General features: G+C 33.9%; 1 long non-coding RNA gene across 1 annotated transcript; it reads right to left on the bottom strand.

Moving 5' to 3' along the window:
* Positions 1–4,235: 4,235 nt before the first annotated feature.
* On the bottom strand, positions 4,236–5,568 carry LOC149954537 (uncharacterized). The gene is made up of 3 exons (XR_016479914.1): positions 5,379–5,568; positions 4,636–4,672; positions 4,236–4,574 (listed from the first exon to the last, which is right to left on the bottom strand). It is a non-coding gene; the product is annotated as an uncharacterized LOC149954537 (long non-coding RNA).
* Positions 5,569–6,312: the final 744 nt, after the last annotated feature.

The following is a 6,312-nucleotide window of genomic DNA, read 5'->3' as shown; positions in this document are numbered from 1 at the left end:
GGAAATATTATCACTTTCAAAATATGGTTGTCAACGTGCTGAAGTTGAAAATTTTAGCTTTAACCGCTGAAGCCGATGAAAATGAAATATTACGACGCGTATTGCGTAGGCAAAGAGTAATTCGAGATGGGGTGCAAGCGCTCGAACTGTGCGACTATAGATTTAAAAGACTTTTTAGAATTAAAAATATTTAGATCATTCCCTTTGCGATCGTTAGGCTGGATGTCTCACGGGAAACAATGCATTATCTTTTCCTGTAGGTGCCAAGGTAAATATTGATTTGTACGAATTGAAATTAAGTATGCGCAATGCGTAAATATTTTAAATATTAGATACAAGTGGTCTTGCAATTTTTCGCAGTTGGGTCATACCAACTTGCAGTCGTCCAAGATCAGTTTTTGGGTAAGTAAGGCAATTGTGGATTTGGTTATGCCCAAACACAAAAGATTTCCGCAAAATGAAGAAGAAATGGCAATAAAGATTGGGTAATATATTGTCAAACACTTTGGTATATACTCTTACAATTAAAGCAAATGGCGGCTCGACGTGGAGTTGCTCTTTTTTCGAAAGATATCGTATGAAAGGGGCATTTCCATAATACAATGATAGAGCCGCCATTTGCTTTAAAATAAACTAAATCATTTTTAATTTAATTTTTAGATTCCGTCAAGTCGCCAATTTTCCAGGAATTATAGGAGTCGTAGATGGTTCACACATTGCCATTGTGGCCCCTTTTACAAAAGATGAAATTTATGATACTATTACTTCCTTGGCGCGCACTCCGCTCAGATTTTTTTTTTCAAAAATGCCGGTTCTGGATTGAGTGACGTCCTTGTTTAATTTAATCACCTTCTTGATTTAAAAAAACACTAAACCCATTTAAACTTTTCAAACCAGCATCAACCTGCATACATGTATTTTCCCCGAGCAACCGTTAATATTATCAATATCATTTGGACGGTTTACTGGCACTCAGCCAGATATCATATTTGTACACTATCAATCGAACATATCATCTACTGGAAAATATCGCGTTAAAAATAACAAAGAATACTGAAGTGATAACGCAGTGTTCACGAAGTTTTCTCAACAGAGTTGATTATTACTTCATTCCTTCAGAAAAAAAAGTTCAAAAGATACAATTGTCTTGAATAACCCGAAAGGGAATATTTAAAGTGGGAAGATTGCAAACATCGCCGTGTTGAAGAATTGTATTTAAAAAATCAACATTCGTCGACCTCTGTAGCGCGGCTCTCTCAATTCTATTTGGTCAAAAACGAAATTTGAGGCTAGACAAGTAAAACGTTATTTTATTCAATGTCCAATCAACTTCAATGTTACGCAATCACCGTGTCTGTCGGTGGGTGTGTGTCTGTAGGTGTGGTGGGTATTCGTGTGTGTGTCTGTGTGTCTGTGGGTCTGTCTGTCTGTCTGGGTGGCGAACGCGTTCGCATTTTCGGAGCAAAGTGTAATCGCTGCGTACGCAATTTTTTAGAATTAGGGAAAATGTTTATCCAAAAGCACCCTCTCTTTGTCATTGGGTGTTTTATAATTTTCTTTTGCGAATTGTGATTGCACATGAACAATCTTCGACGTTTGGGACGGACCGAGTGCTGAGGGTTACGGTAAACGTCTCAACGTCCAAATGGCAGGGTTTCCACCAAATGTTCACGGTATACGTCATAGTATCATTTTGCGAGCCCTCCTGCATAGCCGATACATGTTATGGTCCATTTAAAATTATAAGCTCAGCTTAAGCGGAAGAGGATATTAATAGTTTTTAAAGTTTTACATTTTTTTACGTATGAAATTTTAAAGGTAAAATCTTGTTTTAGCGAAGTCAGCAGAGATAAGAGGGTTAAAGGGTAGAACCCGTGGGTGGTCCACTTCGTTAATTCGTTTTTTGTCTATCGGTACCTTTGAACCCTTAAGGGTCATTAATGAATAAAATTTCTAGTGGTATACAACGCGCTTTCTTCGTTTTGCTTACTTTACTCGTAACTTCGTAATTTATTTTAGTTAATACACTCAAGGGTAGATTCTTCGGAGGAGAGGTATATTTTGGCAAGCTTGCCAACTTGTTAACATTAGAGCTCTGCACCGCGGTTGAGTGAATAAAAATTATAAAAGCTAAAATTTTAATTTGTTTACAAAATCAATGAAATTTATTATTTTTTATAATTAAAAATCTTTCTATAAAATACGGGGAGGTGATGTGACAATGTTTCGTCTACGTCACTTAGCTGTAGCTCTTAAAGGTAGAGAGCACGCGCTACAGTCGCGAGACCCTTCGGAATCCGAAACCCACGTGCAAATCTCGCGTGCAAGTAAAACACTTAAATAACTGAAGCCCATGACGCAGATAAAAACATTTTATGCTTCTAAAATGTATGGTTTTATTTTATAGATTCTTCCTAATACGAATAGATTGTATAAATAAATTGACTTTAATTAAAGTATAATATAAACAGATCAGAGAGGTTAATAGTGGAATAAAAATTGAACTTTTTTGACTTATTCATTGGTACCAATCGACCGTGTCAGGCTTCGTATATTATCCTGATAGTTATCACGCTACGAATAGAACTCGTTTTCGATTAAAATCTAATTTTGTTCTAAGTAGAATTTGAGGGTAACAAACCAGAAACAACGTATTCGCTGCTTTTCCCCGCTATGACCTTTATATTAGTAGGACGCGCTAGCGCGAATAAGTAAATAACCTACTTCATTGAACTACTCAATAGCTGGATGTAGACCATAGGGCACGATAAAATATATAAGGCTTTATTGACCTTCTTAACGAGGTTATGGGGTTGCCGTAATGCTCCATAGTAGCCTTCTTTTCAAACTTTATTATAAGGACAATCTTTATATTCGTTGGAAAGTGAGAACAGTGGGTAGTCTTTAATTACTTTATCCACTAACCTTCTTTTCCCTTTTCTTACTTTTCCCAGAATCCGGCTACTGACTAATCCGGGGTTAAATTTCTTGGTTCTATAACTACTCAAATGTAAGCGAAAAGTAGGTTATGAAAAACGCCAAGGATCAACCTTCAATATTTAGGATTTCAGGTTACCTAAAGATGTGTATTTAACGTTAATATCCAATATACGTCTACATACTGTACCCAGGCAGAAAAACGAGGTATCCCACATGTATTTATTGATAGCAGGCACAATTTCGCTTGCCATCCATCGACAACGTACAAAATGTTTGTTTTAGCGTATCACTCTCTTGCGGTAATGCTATTGGTTGGGGCTGGATTTCTGAATCTTGGTGGTGAGTTTAATTTTAAATTTACTAAAACTTAATCCATAATTACATGGTATAAATTTTAATATTTTTAAACTTATAAATAATTATCGTACCAATAGTATTGATAAATTTGATTTAAATTTTAATAAACTTTAATAACAAACATAATGCATAATGCCGTATTTTAAACGTTTGATGAAATATTTATATCTTAAATCGGTGTACACATATTTACTTTTTTGACACTTTGGAAATTTTTGCCAAGTCTTTCCATATAAAAGCAGCAACTGGCCTAAGAAGTGTTTTTTAATTCGGAATCTTCCTTCTAATGAATAAAATAATGAATTTTTACATGAAGACCGTTTACGGGCGAAAATGAAAACCAAGGTTTTGTCCAATAAGGATTTATTCTTTTAAAATTCGCGAGTTAGGCACCGGGGTTGCACCAGTTTTAAACGAAGGACGTTTAACTTTGGATGGATTAATAGTAGAATTTCAAATGTTGGAATTTAGCTGGAATTTGTATCTGTAAGTTTCGAAATAATTCAAATAAATTTTGATAAATTGCACCCCAAGTGCTACTAGGTTCATATATTTTTTAAATATGAAAATTTAACTAATTGAATTTTAAATATTTTTATTACCACTCACTTATAGATCTGCAAAACAATTAATTTAAAATATCTGTAGATTATTTCTAATGAGCAATTTCCACAGGTTTGAATAGAAACTCGTTTAACCATACGACAAATCTCACCACTCTGCAACGATTTACTGTAGGAAGTCAAACCAACCACCCAAATTAAAGTGCCAAAACCCTTTCTTAAGGCAATTTATAAAATTTTGGCTAAAACAAAATTTTCACTTGAAATATACTTCTATTTAAAAGTATTCAAAAATCTTATCTATAATACTTTTCAGATAATAAAGTATATTTCAAAATATTTATTATTTAGTCTTAAAATATTAAGTCTTAATCGTTTGATTGCAAGCACAAAAGTGCATTTTTATTTTTGATCAAAGAAGGCGCCAATTTAGTGGTGTTTCAGGTACAATCTTCAATCTTAGATTGCGGGAAACGATTGCTTGTATGATAATTTTCCATAGCAGCTTTGATGTTGGAAATGGTCTGGCCAGTAATATTGTTAAAGACGAACGTAGATATTAGGGAAAAACATTTTCAATGCCATTTCCTGCACAAAAATTACTTAATTTTTTAATACAATAATTTTTGATTTTATAAGCATCCGGAAATGGAAGAGGGTGCCCAGGAAATAGAAGGTGCTTTCAATTTTCGAAAGAAGCAGTTAATCAGTTACCTGCGGAAGACAGAAGCCGACTTACAGGAGGAACAAAGGTCGATCAGTCCAGCGATATTACCTTGCAGTAAGAGTCAGCTCTTCGTTTCAAGTTCATACTTTAAATGCATTTGTACACTCTGTTTGAAAAGTCTTCGACAGCTGAAATTTTTGCCCTCTTTTTAATTCTGCTAGAAAACTATAATAGATAGCTCGATGAAACCAATTGCAACTTTTATTTATTTTCCAATATCTTTCGTTATTTATCGGTTTCGTCCGCCACAAATTAATAGTTTGGCGGGAACCGTCAAAACTCATTTTTGACAACTTTTTAAATATTGGTTCTACGGCACTGACTCGCGCGTTTTTGAATTCACAATGGTCGGTTCATATTTAGAAAGTGGAAAGATTATCCCTCTACAACCAACGGTTGAGAAGTTATCGCGTTTCCAAATTGTCGTCGAAGTTGCGTTATTTATAATCGCTTGATGCATTTTAGGTGTTTCCTTGTTTCGACGAAAGTTTGGAAACGCGATAACTTCTCAACCGTTGGTTGTAGAGGTATAATTTTTCCACTTTCTAAATATGAACCGACCATTGTGAATTCAAAAACGCGCGAAACAGTGCCGTAGAACCAATATTTAAAAGGTTGTCAAAAATGAGTTTTGACGGTTCCCGCCAAACTATTAATTTGTGGCGGACGAAACCGATAAATAACGAAAGATATTGGAAAATAAATAAAAGTTGCAATTGGTTTCATCGAGCTATCTATTATAGTTTTCTAGCAGAATTAAAAAGAGGGCAAAACTTTTAACTGTCGAAGACTTTTCAAACAGAGTGTACTCTCCTATATTTATATCATTTTATCATTTGATATCGGTAAGGTCCTGCCAATATAGGTCGACCCAATTTTGTTGTTCTCTTTTCATATTTAAATTTTAAAACGTCATTTTAGCATGAACATTATCCCTTTGAAATTTTCTGGAAAAACGTGGTGCGGTATATCTCTGGCTTAATCCTACATTGAAAATTATTGCTACGTTTAAACGATGTCTCAATTTACTCGAATAGTCCATTTTTTTATAAAAATTATATGACGTCGAATTATCAATTTAAAAAATACCTAAATGGGTCGATGTTTTTTGATTTGCAATAGCAGACATGTCATTTTCAAAAGACGATTTTTACGGGGGGAGAATCAACTTGTCATTTGATAAGTCAGTGTAAAATAGGTCAATTTCCAACCAAACGGTTAAATTTGTAGTATGGCCTACAATCTCTTTATAGAATCCTTTTTCAACCACCTTCGTTAAAAACATTTTTTCAACTGTATTTTTTTAATTATAACATTTATCTAATTTCTATTAGATAAATAACCTTTAAACACTTAATAAGCGTTTGAAGAAAATGGCCTGATCGTGTTTTTATGTTGCAGATGCGATAAAGAAGAGAGCAGCAAAGTGATCAACGATTTTGAGGGTGATATCACAAATATATTGTCGAGTTTGTTAGGCGAGTCCTCCTTTTTGTCAAACCTTCTAAACAGCGAAAGCCAATGCATAGTTATACCCATAAGTATTTTGAACACCTATGAAGTTACTACAAATGAAACAGTCATTTCATAAAACTTTTATATTACTTTTTTTCTGTGGCATTTAAAAAATAATTAAAAAAATTTCAAAGCAGTTTTATATCAAAAGCAACGAACCATATTGTAAATTGAAACAAATTGAATTGTTTAATTTTTAAGAAATTGGAA

This window comes from Leiobunum rupestre, chromosome 3 (genome assembly GCF_980474605.1).
Source record: "Leiobunum rupestre chromosome 3, qqLeiRupe1.1.hap1, whole genome shotgun sequence".
Lineage (NCBI taxonomy): Eukaryota > Metazoa > Arthropoda > Arachnida > Opiliones > Sclerosomatidae > Leiobunum > Leiobunum rupestre.
Note: the sequence above shows the minus strand (reverse complement) of the source record. Positions and strands in the feature narration are given on the sequence as shown.